Source organism: Python bivittatus, unplaced genomic scaffold (assembly GCF_059951505.1).
Source record: "Python bivittatus isolate LINGU-HERP-01145 unplaced genomic scaffold, Pbiv_v1 ctg000700_np1212, whole genome shotgun sequence".
Classification (NCBI taxonomy): Eukaryota; Metazoa; Chordata; class Lepidosauria; order Squamata; family Pythonidae; genus Python; species Python bivittatus.
Window position 1 is genome coordinate 38,241,392 of NW_028277098.1, and position 21,116 is coordinate 38,262,507.

Genomic DNA, 21,116 nt, shown 5'->3' on the forward strand with positions numbered 1-21,116 from the left:
AAGCAGTTCTTGCGGAAACTACTGATCCTAAAAATCTGAACAAACAGTACGATGAACCATTTTAGATATTCCCACGATAGTTTTGTTAGCTCATTAAGTATGCATTGGACGGCAGAAAAACTAAGTGGATATATAACTGGCACAAAAAAAGTGCTCATGAACAGTTCATCACATTGACGAAAGTTGCCAAGTGGAGTGCCCCTAAGATCAACCCTTGTACAATCCCAGTATTCTTCAATATTTTTTTAATGACATGAATGAGGAGATGGAAGGAATGCTTAGCTAATTTGTAGATAACACAAAATTGGATGGAATAGCTAGTACTTTGGAAGGCAGAAATAGCAGAATGAAATTTAACAGAAATAAATGCAAAGTTGCATGGCTTGTCATTAGTACTTTTGTAAAAAAAAAAAAAAGTTAATAGTGTGAATGTCGCTACAGAGTTGGCAAGTGGCATTTTAGGCTACCTCAGCCAAAGTACTATTTCTGGATAAGAGGAAATAACAATTTCACTTTATTGTATTTAGCACTAGTCAGACCCTACCTCAAGTATGTATACAGCATTACACTTTAAGAAGGGTTTAGACAAATGAAAACATATACATCTTTCCAAAGGTAAAAGCAGCTATCAGGGTACAAAAAGGTAAGCCATCAAGACAGACCTATGAAGAACCTAGGAACATTTAGCCCTTGCAAGAAAAGACTTGCAAAAGAAAAAGAGAAAAAGAAAATTCCCTTTCAATCTTCAGTTACCATAAGATTGTCCTCTTCCAATTTTGTAATCCTCTGAACTGAAGACAAAATCCAGTTTCAAATTCTAAAATGCTCCTCTTCCCATTTTTACATAAATCATAATAAAAATGAAAATACAAAGAATCAATTGACTATGTCTTGTGCAACTTTACTGAGATACTGTCTCATGTTTCTTTTTTGCAATGAAGCACTTCCTTCCTGCTACACTTCCTGTAAAACAAATAACATGATAAGAGTAAGTTCGTTTCTGTACTAAATTAAGGCTATGTACTGTATCATGAAATGATTGCCCTTATTTTTTTGCTAGAAAAACTCTGTGCCTCAGCTTCAACCGAAGTTGGAATCCTTTTCTTTTATAGTTTCTTTTAAGCATATTATCAACACTTTTTAAAGCTAAACCTTCAAAATACGTTCTTAGCGCTGTTGAAAACCAGGATTGGACAGTGCTAAGCTAGATGAAGGCTAATAAACTAAAGCTGGATCCTGATAAAATGGAGGAGCTGTAAATTAGTAGCTTTCAGGAACCAGGGAGACAACCTGTTTAGCAACAGGTAGTACTCCCTCTAAGGGACATGGGGAAGCAAGACTGTCATCACGTGTTCAAGTGACTTCAGTAGTGAAATGTGTTTGTGCCCAGCTATGATTTACTCCTGGTAGCTTTGCTAACCCATGCCCTACATTATCCCAATATGTTCTTCATATTGTGCTTGTGCAGAATGCCTACTGTCAGTGAAGAGTGGAAATGGGATTACCCAGGGCTGGATTAAGGCCAACTGATGCCCTAAACACAGGCCAACAACCCTTGGCCCTTCCATTGCTAGTTGAGTAGACATTGAGTCTCAATAAGTGCTGAAAACAAAGTCGGGTGTGGTAGTGAAAGAATTAAGGGCGTCATCATTAGAGGAAAAAACTCCGTGGTGCCCCACTCCCTTGGTGCCCTAAACACGTGTTTAATTTGCTTAATGGTTAATCCAGGGCTGGGATTATCTAGCACTATTTTTGAAAGCACAACAGTGGCTACCAGGTTCAATTCAAGGGCTGATTCTAGTATATATTCTGTAGGTTAGGGTCACATATTTAAAAGCATACTTGCCAGTGCTAGTCAAACTCTGCTTTAAGAAGCCTGGAAGGCCCTGCTTGTGGTCTTTGTAATATGACTCTGAAGATAGCACTTCCTTGATGCCCCATTGATGAGACTCCTTCTCTGTGGATAGCCCTGACTTCTTTTTCCAGATTTCAGTGCCATCTGAAGATACATTTATTTACCCAGGCTTTTGATTGAATCCATGATACTCCATGTCTTTGTAATTGTTTTGTTTTAATTATTGAAATTGTTCGCCATCCAGAGTCACTTGGATTGAGATGGGTGGCTATAGAAATTGCATAAATAAATAAATGAATAAATACTCTGTTTTTTATGTTTTAAATGCCTTGTAGTTATTCTACTGTTACTGTATTATGGATTAGAAATGGCTCTGGACAGTGGTTGGAAGATTGTCTGGGACTCCCATATGTATGCATGGAAGACATGTAGAATGTTAATGCACTACATAAATATTTTTCTCCAAGTTGGGCCCACAGCATGACTACAGAAAATATTTGCTTATTTTTCCCATTTGTCATTTCATGCATTTAAAGAATACATAAATATATACATATCATGCTATTCCCTTTCAGACTAAGCAATGTTATGTAAAATACCAAAAAGGAGTATGAAATATTAAGCCAGAGAAATTAAAAGCTTGAGATAAGACCAAAAACAACAGAAGTAAATACAGCTAAATCTAGTCTACACCAAACCTATTCACCATACGTCTCCATATCTTTCTATCCTTGCAAACAGTCCTTGCTTCTTCTATTTATTGTAAATATTCAGAATAAATAAAAAGCACATGCCACAAGGATACAGGGCATTTTTGCTATAAACAATATTAAGCATTTTCTTCTATTTACTGTGATTTTATTTTTTGTTTGGCCAGTCACTCCTATAGCTCTTCATTTGAGTTTAGTCTGCAAACAATTTTGTTTATAACCATGCTATAAAAATTATTTTTTTGCAGCTCAACTGAAAAATACAGGAGTAAATAAACCCTCTTGTGTTGGAGAGGGGGATTAGAAATCCTAACGTGACTATCCCATTGGATTTATTTTTTTAAGCCATTCAATATTTTTATTTCTTAGAAGGAAAAGTGTAGAGGGAAGAGAAAATGGTCTTGAGGGACAGGAGGAAGAGCCACTACCAAGACAATGGTCAGATAACAAAGGACTGAGTATGGGGCAGGAATGTAACCCGAGTAAACATCTCAGACAAGACCATCTCTGGTTCTCATGAAGATAAACAAAGGGAGGGGAGAAGCACATTCAGACGTGCAAGGTTCTGTTACTATAGCTTTACAATATAAGTAGTACTGACCTACATGACATTGGATTCCTAGTCTGACCTAGGGCTCTTCAAGGTACAAAAGACAAAAAGAGACTTTTTCGAAGGATACCCTGGTTAACTATGCGCAATATATTATATTCAGATTGCATCACTGTGCTCATGCAACTCTTTGCATTAAGACATGCTTGCTATGTTTGGTAGATGCTTGTCAGTACCCCTGAAGGAGCCTGTCAGTTACGGTGTATCTCATTTCAAGCACATCTAGATGGACAAAGTAAAAGTTGGTGGTGGTTTCTAATTGTTTTCTTCCCAGGGTGATCATCTTGCTTTGTTCCTTATTGACTACTCTTCTGCCTTAACTAAGTTTGTAAGTACGTGGGAGATGTTAAATAATTCAAAATGGACAGAGGGAATGGAGTGACATAAACAATTATACAACAGCCAGATCCACTTAGATTTTATTTAAGCACAAAAAGTCAATGTCCAGAACAGACTGCATTTTACATGCCTTAGGTTTCCCTTTTAAATTTTTAAAAATAATTTTATTAAAAGTTTTACAAAGGAAGATAAAAACTAATACAAACTAATATAAAGTAAGAAAGAAAAAAGAAAAATCAAAGAGAAAGCTAACAGTGCAAAAAAGGGGAAAAAAGGAAAAGAAAAATAGAAAAGAAAGAAAAAAGATAGAAGTGGCTTCCAACCTTCTTTACAGCAGCTATGTATAATTATAATTTTACCTCTTTCTCTAAAGTTACAACACATCTCTCTTCTTTCTATAATCTGTCCTGTCTAATCATCAAACGATACATCATAAATTCATTTTTTTCTGTTTTCCGCAAAAAGTCCATAAGGGTTTTCCAGTCAGCAATAAACGTAGATATTGGTTTTTTTCTAGTCAAAGAAGTCAATCTGGCAATCTCAGTGAGTTCCATCATTGTCGCCAACGATTCCTCCACTGTAGGTATTGCCGAATCTTTCCATCTTTGTGCATACAATAATCTTGCTGCAGTTATCATATAGAAAAACAAAATTTCATGACTTTTTTCCAACTGTTGGCCATCAGTCTCAAAAGAAAGACCTCTGGTTTCAATTGTTTATTAATCTTTAAAATCCTCTGAATCATTATATGTATTTGAATCCAAAATTTTCAAGCTCTTTTTACACGTCCACCAAGCATGATAAAATGTCCCTTCTTGTTCACATTTCCAACATGAATTTGAAGTGCCTTCATATATTCTAGACAATTTCTCTGATGACATATACCAGTGGTACATCATGTTATAAAAATTCTCTTTAGGATTATATCATAAACCACATATTTTCTCATTTTTCAATCTGTATATTATAAACAAGAATTTTAACTCACTTTATCATACATTCTTTCATTTGTTCTTCCTCTGTTTCAAATTTCAATAGAAGTTTATACATTTTAGCAATTACATGTTCATCATTTGTACACAATTCCATTCCAAACTCAGTTTTACAGTGTTCAAAATTATAAACTTTTTTTGTCTACTTTAAATATTTCTAATAACTGTAAATAAGAAAACCACTGGCAACTATGACCCTCTGCCACCAGTTCCTCTCTTGATTTTATTTTGCATTCTCCTTGACAAAATTCCACTATCTCATGATAAGTTAGCCGTTTGTGTTTGCCTGTTATTTCTCGCCTAGAAAATGCTTCTTGTGCTGAGAGCCACAAAGGTGTTTTCAGGCACAACCTGGATTTGTATCTATTCCATATTCTCAGTATGGCACATCTAACAATGATTTTTAAAATCCACATTAACCTTGGATTTGTTATACCACAGAAACCCATGCCACCCAAATTTCAGGTCATGTTCTTCTAACTCCAAAAGCCTTCTATTTCTCAGCAGCACGCACTCTTTCATCCAAACCAAACAGCAAGCTGCAAAATACAATTTCAAATCAGGTAAAACCAGTCCTCCTCTTTCCTTTGCATCTTGTAACACCTTATATTTAACTCATATGGGTTTTTTTCCCATGCCACACAAATTTAGATATATCCTTTTTGCCTCTGTTTAAATGATGCATCAGTTGTCAAAACAGGTATTGTCTGAAACAAAAACATCATTCTAGGCAGGACATTCATTTTTATCACAGAAATTTTCCCCAGCAATGACAACTGTAGTTTCTCCCATCTTAACATATTTTTTTTAACTTTATTCCATGTCTTAACATAGTTATTTTGAAATAACATACAATTCATATCTGCCATAGTGATACCCAGATATTTTACTTTCTTCTCAGTCTTAAAACCCATTTTATTCATCAACTCTGTTCGATCTATTTTCATATTTTTTGTTAACGTCTTCATCTTCTGTTTGTTGATCTTAAAACCTGCTAATGCACCAAATTAGTTTAGTTTTCCCATTAATGTTTCAATTCCCTTTAAAGATCTTCCTAAACCAACACCCTTATGTTTCTTTTAAATCTTTACTTCCACAATTCTCTCATCTTGTCTTATATCTCTATTCAGTATTTCAAGAACCAAAATAAACAAGAGAGGAGACAGTGGGCATCCCTGTCTTGTTCTTTTTTGTATCTCACAAGGCTTCGTTAGATCTCCATTAACAATTATTTGTGCTTTCTGTGAAGTGTAAATCGATCTTATCCATTTTATGAAGTTCTATCCAAAATTCATATCTTCCAAAACTTTGAACAAGAAAGCCCAGTTCAAATTGTCAAAGGCCTTCTCTGCATCCAAGAAAATCAATGTGGCTTGTTTTTCATTATGTTGATCCTAATATTGCAAAATGCCCAACACATTTCTAAGTTTGTCCTCTAACTGTTTTTTAGGTAAAAGTCCATATTGATCCTCATGAATAAATTCTTGAAAAATTATTTTCAGTCTATCAGCCAGAACATTGTAAACAACTTGTAATCATTATTCAAATAATGATATCAGCCTATAGTTTCTTGTTAAAGTCAAATCTTGTCCCTCTTTAGGTGTTAGTGCTATATTGGCCTCTTTCCAACTCTCTGGCATCTTTTTCCCTGTAAGACAGAGTTCATCATATTTTGTAAAGGTTGTAAAAGTTCATCCTCAAACCATTTATAAGAACCTGATAATCCATCAGGTCCAGGCACCTTTCCTGGTTTAATCTTTTTTATAACTTCAGAAACTTCCCTTATTGTTATAGGTCCATTCATAATCTATTTCTGTTCCTCTGTACTCCTCAATAAATTGTGTTTCTTTAGGTATGCATCTATTTTCTCCAAAGAGATGTCACTTGCTGTATACAAGTTAGAATAATACTTATGAAATGCTTTTTGCATGGCCACGCTATCCGTTAATACAGTATCTCCCTCTTGTAGTTTCAACATCATTTTCTTTTCTTTTTCTTTTTGTAATGTATATACCAACCATTTACCTGGTTTGTTTGCAAATTCAAAGTTTTTTTGCTTTACATAGTTCATTTTTATTTCCATTTCTCTTACTGTTAACATAAATAACTGTCATTGTAAAAGCTTAATTTGTTGAGAAATACTTATCTTCTCTGGAAATTTCTTTAATTTGTCTTCTTTTCTCTTTATCTCATCCAAATAGCTTGTGTTTTCTCTTGACTCTTTTTTTGAGTTCACTATTATGTTGTATGAAATAAATTCTGATAAGAGCTTAACTTGTGTCCCAAACCATTCTTAAATCAGTACTTTTGTTTAAATTATTTTCATAAAATTCTTTTAATTTCTTTTTACAATCCTCCACTATTGCTTCTTTCTGTAACAACATTTCATTTAGTCTCCATCCAAAAGAACTGGATTTCCTTTTATAAACCAAACTCATAGGATTATGATCCCTAAAAGTCTTTGGTAATATCTCTACTTTAGAAAACGTAGTAGCCAAATTCTAGGAAATCTGTATCCATTCTTGAAAAGGATCTATGTGTTTCAGAAAAGTAAGTGTACTGTCTTGAATTGCCATTTTTCTGTCTCCATGTGTTCACAAGCCCTAAATTGTCCATCAAATCAAAGAAAACTTTTGGTAATTTGCCTTGAGTGATTTTAATGCTTTTCTCAGAAGCTCTATCCAGTTGCGGTGAATTCATTCCATTTCAATCCCCCATCAAACACCAATTTTCATAAAAGAAACCTATTACTCTCTCCATAAGTCCTTTATAGGACATTATAAAGTACTTATACTTTATCCTCATTTGGGGCATAAATTCCCAATATCAGAGTCTTTGTGAAGGAATGGTTGGATGAAGGCCATGCTTGAGGAGATAAGCATTCCCTTAGCCCTCAACAGGAGAGTGGGAAGTTTAAGAAGATGAGACTGGCACCACCCTAAGGAATTCATGGTGTTGTGGCTTGCTGGCTTGGGAAGTTAGATTCAGTCTGGAGAGATTCTGTCTTGAGGTGGAAGCTAATAAACACAACAGAACTGTATCTGCACTGTCTTGGAGAGTTCTTTGGGCTGAACCTGACATCAATTTCTCCAGACTGAATCTAACTTCCCAAGCCAGCAAGTCACAACACCATGAATTCCTTAGGGTGGTGCCAGTCTCATCTTCTTAAACTTGAGGTAGCCCTCAACAGGAGTATGGGAAGTTTAAGATGATGAGACTGGCACCACCCTAAGGAATTCACGGTGTTGTGGCTTGCTGGCTTGGGAAGTTAGATTGAGTCTGGAGAAACTGATGTCAGGTTCAGCCCAAATGGAATGCTTATCTCCTTGAGCTCATCCAACCATTCCTTCACAGTCTTAGTCCCATGCATCAGTCCCATGGTCATTACTCAATACAAGTTCTGGTTTTAGTTGGGGATTTATATACAGAACAACTCCATTACTTTTTTTAGTTCCTTCTGAAATAAATTCTTAATCCAAATTTTTATAAATCAAATATTTTATGTCCTTTTTTCTAATATGTGTCTCTTGTAGACAAATTATATTTTGTTTTAACTGTTTTAAATAATGATTTTTTTTCTCTTTTGAGGAGCATTTGCTCCATTTATATTCCACATTAAGGATTTATAATCCATAATCAAATCAAAAATTTAGAAAAGTCACTGTTCAGTTTCCTGTTGTACTTGTTTCAATTTTTTGTGTAATCTCATCTGACACTTCCATTTCAAACTCTTCCAATTCCTCTTTAAATTTTTCTAGAAATTCCTTCGCCTTCTGGACAGAATTTAGTCAAAACCTCTGCTGTTTAAAAGTAAAAACACATCTTCCAATTTATCCCATCGAAATGGAATCTTTTTCTGTTTTAATCTATTAGTGAAATAAGAATGCTCTTCTAACAGGAATTTCTTTAAGAACAATTACATCTGTATTATCAAATTTCAGTCTTGTATTAAAATGCTGCTGCAAAACTTGATCTCTTGTCTTTTTCCTGACAAAGTACACCAAGACATCCCTTGGAACATTTCTTATTCTCACAAAACTTGTATTTATTCTATATACCTTATCAATTTCTCCCTCTATATCTTCCTCATCCAATCAAAACAAAAAATGGCTAAACTAAACCTTTAATAACCTTTTCTCTAATATCTTCAGCAGAATCCTATGGAATTGCTCTAAATCTCAAATGAAATTCCTTTTCTCTCAGTTCCAGTAGGGCCAAATTATCTAATTCTCTTTCCAGCTCTCTGTCCATAACTTCTATCTTAACGTCCAGAATTTCCACTTTGTCATTAATTTGCTTTACATCTCCAGACACTTGTTTTACAAAGCTTTCCATCTTCTTGACTTCTTCTTTCAGCTCCTCTTTCATCTTTACAAGTCTTTGATCCATTCTTTTTTCAAAAGCTATCAATTTAGTATTCAGTGATTTAGTCAATTTGTATCAAGTGATTCAGCTAATTTATTGCCCAATTCCTCAAACATTTTCTGAAGTAAATCTGGTGTAATTCCTCTCTGCAGGTTGCTCTAGTGATCCTCTCCTCCCCTCTGCTATTTTTGCCACTTTTCTGGTGGTTGTAATCTGAAAGTAAAAGTGTCTTAATTGCAAGGGAAAGAGTAAAAGGCAAACTCCCCCTCATCTTTTTCTTCTGTTTTATCTTCCTGTGCCCTTAATACTTTCATCTCAAATGGCACTCCGTTAGAGCCAGCATCACAGTCTGGCTCATATTGCCTTTACTTTTGTTTTGTAAAATCCACCAACCATCTACACTTTTTAATAGTAAACAAAAAACCCACAAAGGTCTGGTTTGTTTGTCTGTTTTAATTCCAATTTATTCAAAAGCACTTTCAACAAAAACATAATATTTCAGAAAATTATCCTCTTTATTAGTTTTAAACTCTTACATCCACTCCTTGTTAAGCTTTTTGCCAAAAGTTTTTAAATCTTTAAACCCCCCCTTTTTTCCTTTTTAGTCCAGAAAGAATGTTGGCTCACCAAGTGGAATTCTCTTATCCTGTTGCTCAGAAAATCTCTCTTTAGCTGTAAATTAATTCCATCCAAAAGTGTTTAAGAAAGTGGGGTTTGTACGAATCTTTTGTCCATATAGGCTGCATCACAGCTGTATTTGGTTGGAATCCAACCAAGCGACTCCCAGCCGCTCAACTCACGAGTCAACTGCAAAACCCTCAGTTCCTGCAGTGTACTCACAAGGAGTAGCTGTGCAGAGGGCAAGCGGGCGGTCTCATGATTTCTCCTTTATCCAGAAAGGCAGACACTGTAATGGATGGCATGAGTGGGGAAGATTCTGGAATGGAACTTCAAGGTTGTCAGGAGGGGGGAGAGACATTCCAGGGCAAGCGCCTCCTCAGCCCGCAGCAAGAGTGTGGGAAGATGAAGAGGATGAGGCTGGCCCCTCCCTAGAGTCTCACGGGTTATAGCCACTAGTTGCTTTAGCATAGGTTTCATCTGGTGAGATTTTGTCTGTTAGGTGCGAGCTAATAAAGGAACTGAACTGTTCTGGGTTGCCTCATTGCTGTTCTTGGGTTGGTCCTGACAGCCACCAATCTTCACTGCAATGTTGTCCCCTATCAGGGACATCTAGTCTACCATAGATCCTCACCTGGAAGCTTTTTTTTAAGAAAAAAAGGAGATCGTGGATTTCTTATAAACATTCAGAGTAAATATGCTAATGAGCTGGTGACAAACATGAATGGAAGGATTTTGTTGGATCTATATTAACCTGGTTGGCCTGGGTACCCCTTTCTTTTCCTATAGACTTAGCCAATTTGCAATCTTTCTTGCATGGATACTAAGGTATCTAAAGAATGTTATGTGGTTCGATGGGTTGATCAACATTTCTGACAGAGCTGCAATACCTTGGCCAATTCTGTGTTAGGAGAACAAAATAGTGAACTTCTGGACTGCAGATACTTATGGTACAATATAGGGAATGAGATTTTGTTTCTTTCAGTCTGTTATTCAGAACAAAACAATGAAATAGCACACAGACTAAAATAAGCAAACAAAGGGTAGGAAATGTCCTACTCATCCAAGTTTGATCACCAGTGATCTTTAAAAACTACAGACCTTTGGGATTAGCTAAGGCCCTATCCAAACATTTCAAAAGGATGGAAGCTGAAGGAACTCTACTTGGTCACCATGTTGCACTGTAAATCAATTTTTTTTTTTTGTCTGCGCTCAGTCATTGCTGACCCTGCAGTGACTGCTTGGACGAGTCCTTGCAGTTTTCAAGGCAATTGTTTTTCGGAAGTGGTTTGCCAGAGCCTCCTTCCTAGAGCAGAGCCCAGCTGGCAAGCGCAGGAGGCGGGGTTTCCGTTGCTTCGCGCCCTTTTTGGGCACGCACGGTTTTTTTTTCGCGCTTACCGGCAACTGCTCCTGACTCCTTTTGCAAGGCACCGCCAGCATTTTTCCTCCCACCGGAGTGAGAGTACCCATTTGTCTACTCACGTGAGTTTTCAACCTGTTGGGTTGACAGGAACTGGGGAGGAAACAGGAGCTCACCCTGTTAACGCGAAGGCTGGACTCGAACCACTGAAGCGTCGACCATTTCTGGCCGGCAGCTTTCAGCGTCATTAAGCCACTGCGCCACTGTATCCCCTTGTAAATCAATACAAAATTCTAATGCACGTAAACTGCTCCTGATTATATTAGGGCTGTTGATCTAGAGGGGTCAAAGGGGAAAAAAAAACTATTTGGAACATACTCATCTGTTGGTGCCTCCTTAAATCAAATGCATCTTTTCCTGGGATTGCAGAACCCAGCAAAACATGTAGCTTCTTTAAGGAGTGGAAAGAGGTACTTTGTATCATCTTTTCTGCTTCAAATCTGGCATGAATATGTGCATTCATTTAGACCAGTGATGGGTAACAACCTTTGGGGGACACACCCATTGATCTCTCTGGTACTTTTTAGTGGTCACCCAACATGGGTAGGACCAGTAGGTAAGGCCAGGATACCCAGAGACCAATTCTCTTCTCTTACACATAGGATCTCATGGAGGGAGAACAACAAGGTTTAAACTATCCTTCAAGGTATGCTCATTAGAATTACTGTGGTAGCTTTAACTTCACCCATCTTTCCAATTTCTAGTGAAAATTAAATAGCTATTTATTCCACACTACTCAGCTGAATTAGAACCAATTCTGACATTACAGTGACAAATTGAATGGCATAGGAAGTGCTTCTTCACTGTCATAGCAAATGGTTTTCACAAGTGCAGCACTACATTGTTGTGTAGAAAGAGTTTCAGCCATTTTAACACAATAGGAACAATTCTTCCCTGGAGTTTGCCTCAGTTTTTGATATGTTTTGACTAAAATTCCCAGAATTCCCTCCAGCGTTGCATTTGAATTAAGCATGATGAACAACTCTAGTATAAATAAATATGCATTTTTTCCTTAATTTTCAATAAATAACAGTTAAAAAACCCAGTTAAAAAGTAATTTAAATGATTGTGCCAGTAAATAAATATTATCAGAAGCACTCTCTCTATATAAAGCCTGTCATCTTTACATTAATAACAAACATCAGACCATTATGCTTTACGTTAGCCAGACATACCCAATAAAAAGTGAATTAACTACTGTTAGCTTTTTCCCTTAAGTTCCTAAATAATTCTCAAGCCATTTCAGTGGTTAAGAATTTTGTAGATAAAACTTGCCTGCAAAACACTGTTGATAAATGCCACGGTTTTATATCATATCATAAGGTTTTAAATGATTTATATTATTAAATGCTACGGTTTTATATGATAAAAGCTAATTTTTATATTCTAGAGTCTTAAATTCTTGTGCAAAATGGCTGCCTGTGTAACTGCTCATTCACCAAATGGCTGTTGGGGCATAAACAAGTTACAGTATAATGGTTTAGCAGAAGTCCACTTCCTCAGCTCCTACCTTGTGCAGAAGGTCCTCTACTACCCTTGCTTCCTTCTGTCCTTTTTTCTGAGCAGGTGAACAAACTTTCAGACAAAGTTCTGGGCCCATCAGCATTCTTACAATAAAGATGATAGTGGTAGAGCAATTTTATAAATAAAGGCCAGGTGAACTAAGGAGCTTGAACAAAGCAGTTGTCCATGGGAACGCAGCACTCCCAGGCACCACCATTAAGGGTGTCATATATTCACTCATCATTCACTTCCTTAAGCATTTCTGTAAAGTATGAAGAGCTAAACAAGATGATAAAGAGAGAAGCAAAAACTTGTGGCACTGTGGATGTTAGGCACATAAATACTTCAGAATTATTATTTAACATTTCCAGGTAGAAAAATCCAGGGTAGAAAGGCTAAAAAATATCCATCTGAGAGACTAAACACCATGGGAAATAAGATATTAATATCAAAGATTACACCAAGTGAGTTTTACTAGCTGAAATTCTTTCCCCCAAAGAACTGGAAGATGCCTTACTAGTCAGCTGAATTATTTGGTAGCCATCATCTCTACCGGAGCTACCTCTCATCTGATTTCCCAGTTTTGGGTCTCTATGAAACAGGAGATGTAATCTAGGCTCATGTTGCATTAAGCCATAATGTGGTTTGTTTGGCTTTGGCTTTGTGCCTTAGATGACTTCTTCATTCTCTCCTTCAAAGAATGATGGCATGGTACTGTCCTCTGAGCAGGAGGCTATGAGTGCAGAACTGACTGCCACTCTTTTGAGGAATTCGTGCAGGGCCATTCTTATCTGAGTCTGCTGCTCCTCTTTGAAAGTCTACTTAATCACCTTAGATACTTCATGCTGGCTTATGGCTGAAATAAACTTTTAAAAAATGATACTTCCCACATCCCTTTTTCTTTTTTCAAGTAATGACATTTTTCAAGAGAACAGAAATAAATTCTTGTGCCTTTGAAAAAAATGACCTTTAGATTGAATGACCTTCATTGAGCTTTAGATGAACAAACTACTTCAACACCACATAATTCGGGCAGGGAGAGAACATTGTCCTTACAGGCTTACAAATTGCAAGCAACTTCCATTCCCTCAGGAGTAGAGCTCCTGCGTTCTTGGTTCTTTAAAAGCTTCATGTTCCTCAAGGAACAGAGAACTATAAGCATGTTGTTACCAGAAAGTACATTTTCTGTAAAATTATGTATACTGCAACTTGATGTATTTCCTTGCTATATTCCAGTAATAACTGGATTGCTTATGTGTGGGAAGGAACATTTTCTGCAGGAAAATTATCTCCTGATCCTGTTAACTTATGTATAAGAAATGGCCTGATGCTCCTGCTGTGCTTACTGAGCCATTAAACTGTTTTTCCCTGCCCAGCCCCATTTTTTATAAGACAAAGATTCAAGATGAATGTGACTTTCTGAATAACTCCTTGCTTAGTAAAATGAAATTACTGGATTACTAATTCTAGTGAACATTTAATAACCAGGAACTGTGCAAAACATCAAAATAATGCATGTATTATTTACCAAAGTGGAGGAAAACAGATCTTCACGAGAGAACAGCATTGTGAATAGGAAACAAGCAGCAGCAGCATTGATAAGAGGGAAAGATTATTTTAACCAGCAACTGTCTCTTGCAGTGTTCTTATCAGAAGGGCCCTGAATTATATAGATCTTCCCAGAAAATGCGCATCATTGTAATGAACATGCAGATAGTTGTGAAGAGATATCGGTACCCACTACTCATAGAGATAGGAAAAATATTAAACTCCTTCACATCACAGAGAAATCCAAATTATGATAGTTTGCAGTGTGCCACAAGTTCTGGCTGAACCACTACATACTTGTGCAGTCCTAGATATTATGTTTATTAGCCAGAAAGAGAGAATGTATGCCCATTTCTTCCTTAACATTTTCATTAAAAGTTGTCATTTCTTAGGGTTAGGATTAGTGAGACAATTCTTAATTTTCCTATGTAGCTCTCCATCTCCTTAATCCAAAGGATCAAAATATACAGAGATTTGCAACAGACTGCCACTGTTCTATTTATTTCAGTAGGCCTTTGAAAAATTGGTTGAAATTCCATCATAAAAAGAACCTTGTCAGAGAAATTAGATGGTTAGGCAGGCCAAAATTGAAACCCCAAAAGCCAGGATATAATTATATTTGGCAAATGAACATATAACATTTGAGGATGAGAAAAAAGGCTTCCGGAAAAACAAAATAATATCAACATATATGTTCCACTGTAAGAACTTTTTTCCTTTTGCTGGAAGGAGATAGGATCTATGCCACATACAGCATGCTGGATCGGGATGCTGGAGATTATAGTGTTATATAACTGGAGAGCATCAGATTCAGGAAGATTCCCCTAAAATGGGGGCACCAATATTAATCTGGATTTGAACAAGCCTTTTGGCACTTGCACTTAAATCAGAATGATAGAATGCCATCCCCAAGAGCCAAAAAAACTTGGGAATCTATCGAGGGGCCAAGTTTGAAAGTGCCTCCAATCTTAAACCATAATAGACTAAAAAGGCTGAGTCTAGAGAATACTAGGTCTTCTAATTGAGCATGACTCGATGTCTTAATGGACACATCCATGTAGAAATGGTTATTGCCTTCCTCCTGGGGTTTTTTTTTTTTTTTTGGTCATTTACTTCTCAGTGTATCCTACAGCATTTTTCTTTCAAGAACTAAATAGATCCAACCTTACTTAGCTTTCTGAGATTAATTAATGTTGGCTAAGTCTTGTCATCATTGATTTTAAGATACAGATCTTCTGTTTTTCAAATTTTCAGGTAGCTAATGTTTCCAATTTTACTTATATTACAATGGATCTCATATAGCAATTAATTAAATCCATCATTCAGGAGGAAAATGTGGAAAGATTTTAAGCAAACAATTCCAATAAACTCTAGACCTATAAAAGTTCCCATCATCATAGGATGGATGTCCAAGTATTTTTAAATTCTTATACTGTGGTTTAATGAAGTACAAAATCTTAAGAACTCTAATGTGGAATACTGTCTATAGATGATACTTGGAAGATGATGGAGTGGTAGGTTTCTTTTGTTGAAATTGTCCTATCCTTTCTATTCTCATATATTCATTGGTATATCCTTGGCTAGAGCCTCAAAGCACGTGACACAATAGTAGTCTATGAAGACTGCAATATCTGGCACACACACTGCTTCAGTTCTATAAAGAAAAGGTAGGATAAAAGTGAAATGAAAACTGAAATACAATAATTTGCAAATCAATGATGCAAAATATTAATTGCAATGCAGTGTGATTCTAGACGTTGATTTTATTCCAAATTCAGTTCCATCCTGTTCAATGAAGATTATTTATAGTTTTGAATCAACCTGGAAGGAAGTCTTGATGCAGGGTTCTATTCTTGTCCCAATGTTATTCAACAGCTTTATAAATGACCTATCAAATGAAAAAGATGCTTATCAAATTTGCTGATGACACCATGCTACAGTGATTGGCTAACAGTTCAAAGGATAAAAGACAATTCAAACTGATCCTTACGAAGTTGCACATTGATGTTCAACTGTGATATGCATATGGTCTAGTGTCTGGATAGTAACATCAGATATTCAGGTTGAGAACTAGGGATTCCTGGCTTGTCAACAATGCCATAGAAGAATTAGCTAAACATGAACAGGCAGTGTGATGCAGCAGCTAAAAAGGCCAGTGACACCTTAGGTTACATTAACTGCATCAATGTCACAAGAGGCAATCATTCCATCTACTCTGTATTGATTAGATATACTATGGAATACTGTATATTTCTATGGAATACTCTCCCCCCAGAGGTGAGGCAGGCCCCTACCCTCCTAATTTTGCGGAGGGAATTGAAGACTTGGCTCTGCCAACTTGTGTGGGGCAAAGAAAGATACAATGTACCCTGGGGATGGCTGGACACCTAATTAACATCAGCCTCTTTAATTAATATTTATCTATTTTAATTAATGTTTATTCTACTTTTACTGTAAACCGCCCAGAGTCACTCCACAGTGAGATGGGCAGTGACAAATCTGAAATATATATATAAAAAAATTAGACTACCCTATTCTACACATTGAAAGATACATGGAAAAACTGAAGTGGGTTCAGATACAGTGATGACAAGGATACTGGAAACCATAAGGCACAGAGAAGTTTGGCATGTTTAACTTGCAAAACAGAAGCCTAACGAGATAAGTAGTCTGAGAAGCTATCATGCACAAGAGGAGCGGACTTCTTCCTGTTGAAACTGAGGACAGGATAAGAATCAGTGGGTTGGTATTAAAAGGAAGGAGATTCAGTTTGAGTATTGGTAGGATGGTAAGTGCTATTAAAGAGTGGAAAAGTCTGTGTGGAACAATGGTGGACTTCTCTCTTTGTAGTTGTCAAACTTGGGCTGGATGTGGCAAAGATAGTGTAGTAAATTCTTGCAGTGACTGGGGGATTGGACGAAGTGACCTTTAGGGCCTTTTCCAACTCATACATTCTCTGAATCTATTTTCAGTAAGCATGTATGCAATTGTCCATAAAATGTGGTTGTAAGGGGGGAGGGCAGGAGAATGAGAAGCCCACTTTATAAGCAATCGATGAAAGATTTTTCATAAATTGCAGAGAATGAAAACACAAGCTCTTTCATCTAAATCACTGCCCAGTCCCAGTTGTTCAATTGGGCATATTTATTGATTTTAAAACATGTTTTCCAATCACCACTTCAGTTTTACCTTCAACTTTTATTGCAGTTCCCTTTTTGATTTCTACTTAAGAATGACTAACAAGCAGTACTGGGATTTCTCGTCGATGTACAGTTCATTCGCTGAAGTTTTCTTTTGCATCATTATTCCTATAACTTTTATTTTCCTGGAAGAGCCGTGAGTAATTTTCCTCCTCCGCTCGCCCCAGACGGTTGCAGGAATAGATCTTGGCGAAAGGTTAGCAGCCCCCGATTGATCTCCTCTCTGCTGAAACCTGGGAAAAGAATCGCAAGGCGAGAATGGTATTGACATGCATGAAACCTGATCTGCTCATCTCAAAACCAAATCGATACCTGATGGGAATTCCAGGATATCAGATTCGAACCCAGCCCAAAGGATTCCACTTTCGGTAAAGCCCCTTTTCTCCCTAGCAGATACGCCCGCCTACTTTCCATTTTCTGGCAATGACGCAATTGCACACGCAGCGCTGGGAGCTGTAAGGCTCCACCCCGTTCCCTTGCAGACTGCTGTGGCCGCTGGGTCCTAGCACGTGCCCTGTTTTCCAAACCTTTTCGTTCCGAATGCGACGGACGTTAAAACAGCAGCATTTTGTGAGGACGAATGCGCGGTTGCGGCAAAGCAATAAACGGTTGGCAGAAAGGAAATGTTAGGGTTTAAAAAATGCACGTATCTCCCATGATTTTTATATGGGGGCTGCCTAAAGACGTCATCAGTTTGCAAATCACATCCAATTTGCAAAGAATCACCCAACGAACCTTTACAATCATAGTTCTAGCACTTCTGAGAGCTGCTCTGAGATAAAAAGTAGAACCAGAATCAGGGCACGGATTTTGATGCAACCTTTTTGCATTTTATGTGGGATCCAATGGCAGTTACTATCAAAGGCAGACCATATTTGTTTGCAAAGTTATGGAATATGAACATTATTATTTATAGATTTATTTTTGGTGCTGCCATGGTACATGGATCCTAGGTATAGATCTTCACGATTTTCTGTGGAATCAATCTGAAACCACATTCAAAACTCGGATCACGTCTGCTTGCGCAGAGGGAGCAGTTAAAATTATGATCTGATGGCTTCTGGCAGGTCTGTGGCAGAAAAATGGCACATTCCAAAATGGATCCATGGCATGAATTCTCATGATTTTGAATGGCAGCCACCTGCTATTACTGTCAAAATACAAGTTAAATCTATCCACACCCAGAATGAGCCATTACAATTACAGTACATATGCTGGGCAAGTTCTAGAATTGCAAGACTGAATTCCTGGACAATTCAGAAAGCATCAAGGGTGGAGAAGGCTGATACCAATCTAGAACCGATTTTTGAAATCTACAAACAAGCAGTAACAGAAGGCTTAGTTCTGAATCCAGTACTCTGAAAATAGAAGAATTAAATGTAGTAAGGAAAAATGTGGGCTATTACATTTTAATAAAGGTGAAGAGAAACAGGAACAGGTGTAAAGGAGAACAGTGGGGATGATCAGAGGACTGGGAACTAAATAAGTCATATCAGGAGAGAATGGAATTCTGGGAACTGAAGTCCACACATCTTAAAATTGCTGAGGTTGAGAAACGCTGATTCAGACAACTCTTCTAGATTGTAGAAGAGTTACAATCTAGAGTACTAGATTGAAGAGTACTAGATAGTACTCTTCAAATTTCTGAAAGGGTGTCACAAATTATGTGTGTAACACTCTTTACTTGGGGCTGCCTTTGAAGACTAGTGGGAAACTGCAGGTAGTACAGAACAAGATTTTGCACTGGCTGCTACTGTTCAAGCCTTTGATGGCTTGATCCCTGGATATTTGCACAACTATCTCCTTTGAACTGAATCTGCCTGCCCTGTGATCTAGTCAAGAAAGGTTGCTTAAGAAGTTAGAGGGGAGATGGTCCAGGCCTTTCAAATGGCTGTCCCTGCCCTAAATTTCAGGTTACATCCATGATGGATATCTTGTGAAAGGTTGTCCAAACTGAACGGTTCCACTCAATATTCTGGGCTTAATTTTGAGGGTTGCGCTACTCTATCTCTTTTCTAACTGAATACAATATGTTTAGGTAGACTGTAGGGAGTGTTTTGAGATTTTTTTTTTTTTTTCATTGTGAACTGCCCAGAATTTTAGATTGGAATGATCTATTTAATATTGCTATTAAATAAATCATATAAATTAAGCTAAAGGGAGGCTGATTTGAATGTTAGGAAAAACTTTTTAGCAGTAGGAAAAGTTTAACAGTGGAACCAAGTGCCAAGGAATGCAGAGTCTAGATAGCTTTCTGTTGAGGATGTTTAATTTGGATTCGTACATTGAGAAGGGCATCGGCTATGCAGGCTGAGATAGTAACTTCTTAGAATTAACGCTTCACAGAATGGGTTCTGCAGTCTGAAGCAGCAAAAGCTCCAAAGATTCTATAAGTACACACCAGGTAAAGAATTATAGGATTTGCACATCAAAACTGACATGCTTTCAGTAATCTAAAGCTTGCAATACTAGAAACTTGGCATCTAATAGATATTGATAAGAATGGGGGGGGGGATGAATGAGATGGTTTTCAGTAAAATGAAAGAGTTGGAATGGAATATTACTGTGCATACATCATACAAACCATTGCTCCTGATCTTCTATTGTTTTTAAAACAAAATTATTTACATGGTAAGTTCAACAAGATTTAATAAAAGAAGGAGCACATTCCCTATAACTCTTAGTAATTAATTTATAGAGGAATTATATGTCCTGTGGAGTCCTTGGGGTTCTCTGAGCTTGGTCCTTTTCTTGCGAACGTTTCATTATCCGGCTAGGTAACATCTTCAGTGCACTGAGGATTGTTCAGAGCATTGAAGATGTTACCTAGCCGGGTAATGAAACGTTTGCAAGAAAAGAACCAAACTCAGAGAACCCCAAAGACTCCACAGTTCAACCCTGAGCTACACATATTCGCCTCCATTGCTAATTATATGTCCATATTACATTCATTCTTCACATTTTAATAAGTGCATCCTCTGAAGGTTGGTGTATGTGTTGTTGTTTTTAAAATTTTCTGTTAGTTTTGTACATACATGTTGTGCACTGGCAATTTCTTGGAGTCTACGTAAGGCTAACCCTTTGTCACTTTTCACAACATCTAATTGGCTGCTGCTGCTGCTGCTGCTGCTGCTGCTGCTGCTGCTGCTGCTGCTGCTGCTGCTGCTCCTCCTCCTCCTCCTGAGAACCATTAGCTAGGTCCTCTGAAAGTTTGAAAGGGCTATCTTGAATTATAAGTATACTTTAGTCCATAAACACTTACTTGGTGTGTTGAATAACTTTGATTTGCTTTAGGATGGGTAGGTTGGAAATCAGCCCTAGCATTAGGCAGAGTGAAATGCAGGATGTCGGAAGAACAGAAATGGCAGCTCCCAGCTATGCCTCACCTCCAGACCCCCATAAATTACCCTGCTCTCTCAGGAGTGGTAATAGATACAATTGTACCTCACTGTTGAAATAAGATTTAATTATCAGTCCAGTGGTATGGGGAGGGAGGTGCCATTAGCAAGTATATTACACCCGCAAGTTAGCTGATAGCTATAATTGTATAAGATGGCCAACATACAGTCCTCCAGATACTGGCTTGCAGCTCCCATAATCCTCATGGTTACCATGGTTCTCATCATTACAAACACTGTACAGCAGGGTTCCTCAACCTTTGACCACTTGAAGATGTGTGGACTTCAACTCCCAGAATTCCCCAGCCAGCTGGCTGGGGAATTCTGGGAGTTGAAGTCCACACATCTTCAAGTGGTCAAAGGTTGAGGAACCCTGCTGTACAGTACCGTACATATACTGCAATCACACTTGGACTTTTTTTTCCTGAATTATTTTATAAGGCAGTGTTTCTTAAAATATTTTTCTCTCAGGATCTCTTCTTCCTTTTAAAAATTATGGAGGACCCCAAAAGAGCCTTTGTTTGCATGGCTTATATTTATTGATATTTACTGTGTTAG

General features: G+C 37.3%; 1 long non-coding RNA gene across 1 annotated transcript; it reads right to left on the minus strand.

Annotated features, from left to right (window-relative positions):
* Positions 1-13,835: 13,835 nt before the first annotated feature.
* Positions 13,836-17,594, minus strand: LOC112540845 (uncharacterized). Its single transcript, XR_003084900.2, has 3 exons — positions 17,473-17,594; positions 17,150-17,393; positions 13,836-15,848 (listed from the first exon to the last, which is right to left on the minus strand). It is a non-coding gene; the product is annotated as an uncharacterized LOC112540845 (long non-coding RNA).
* Positions 17,595-21,116: the final 3,522 nt, after the last annotated feature.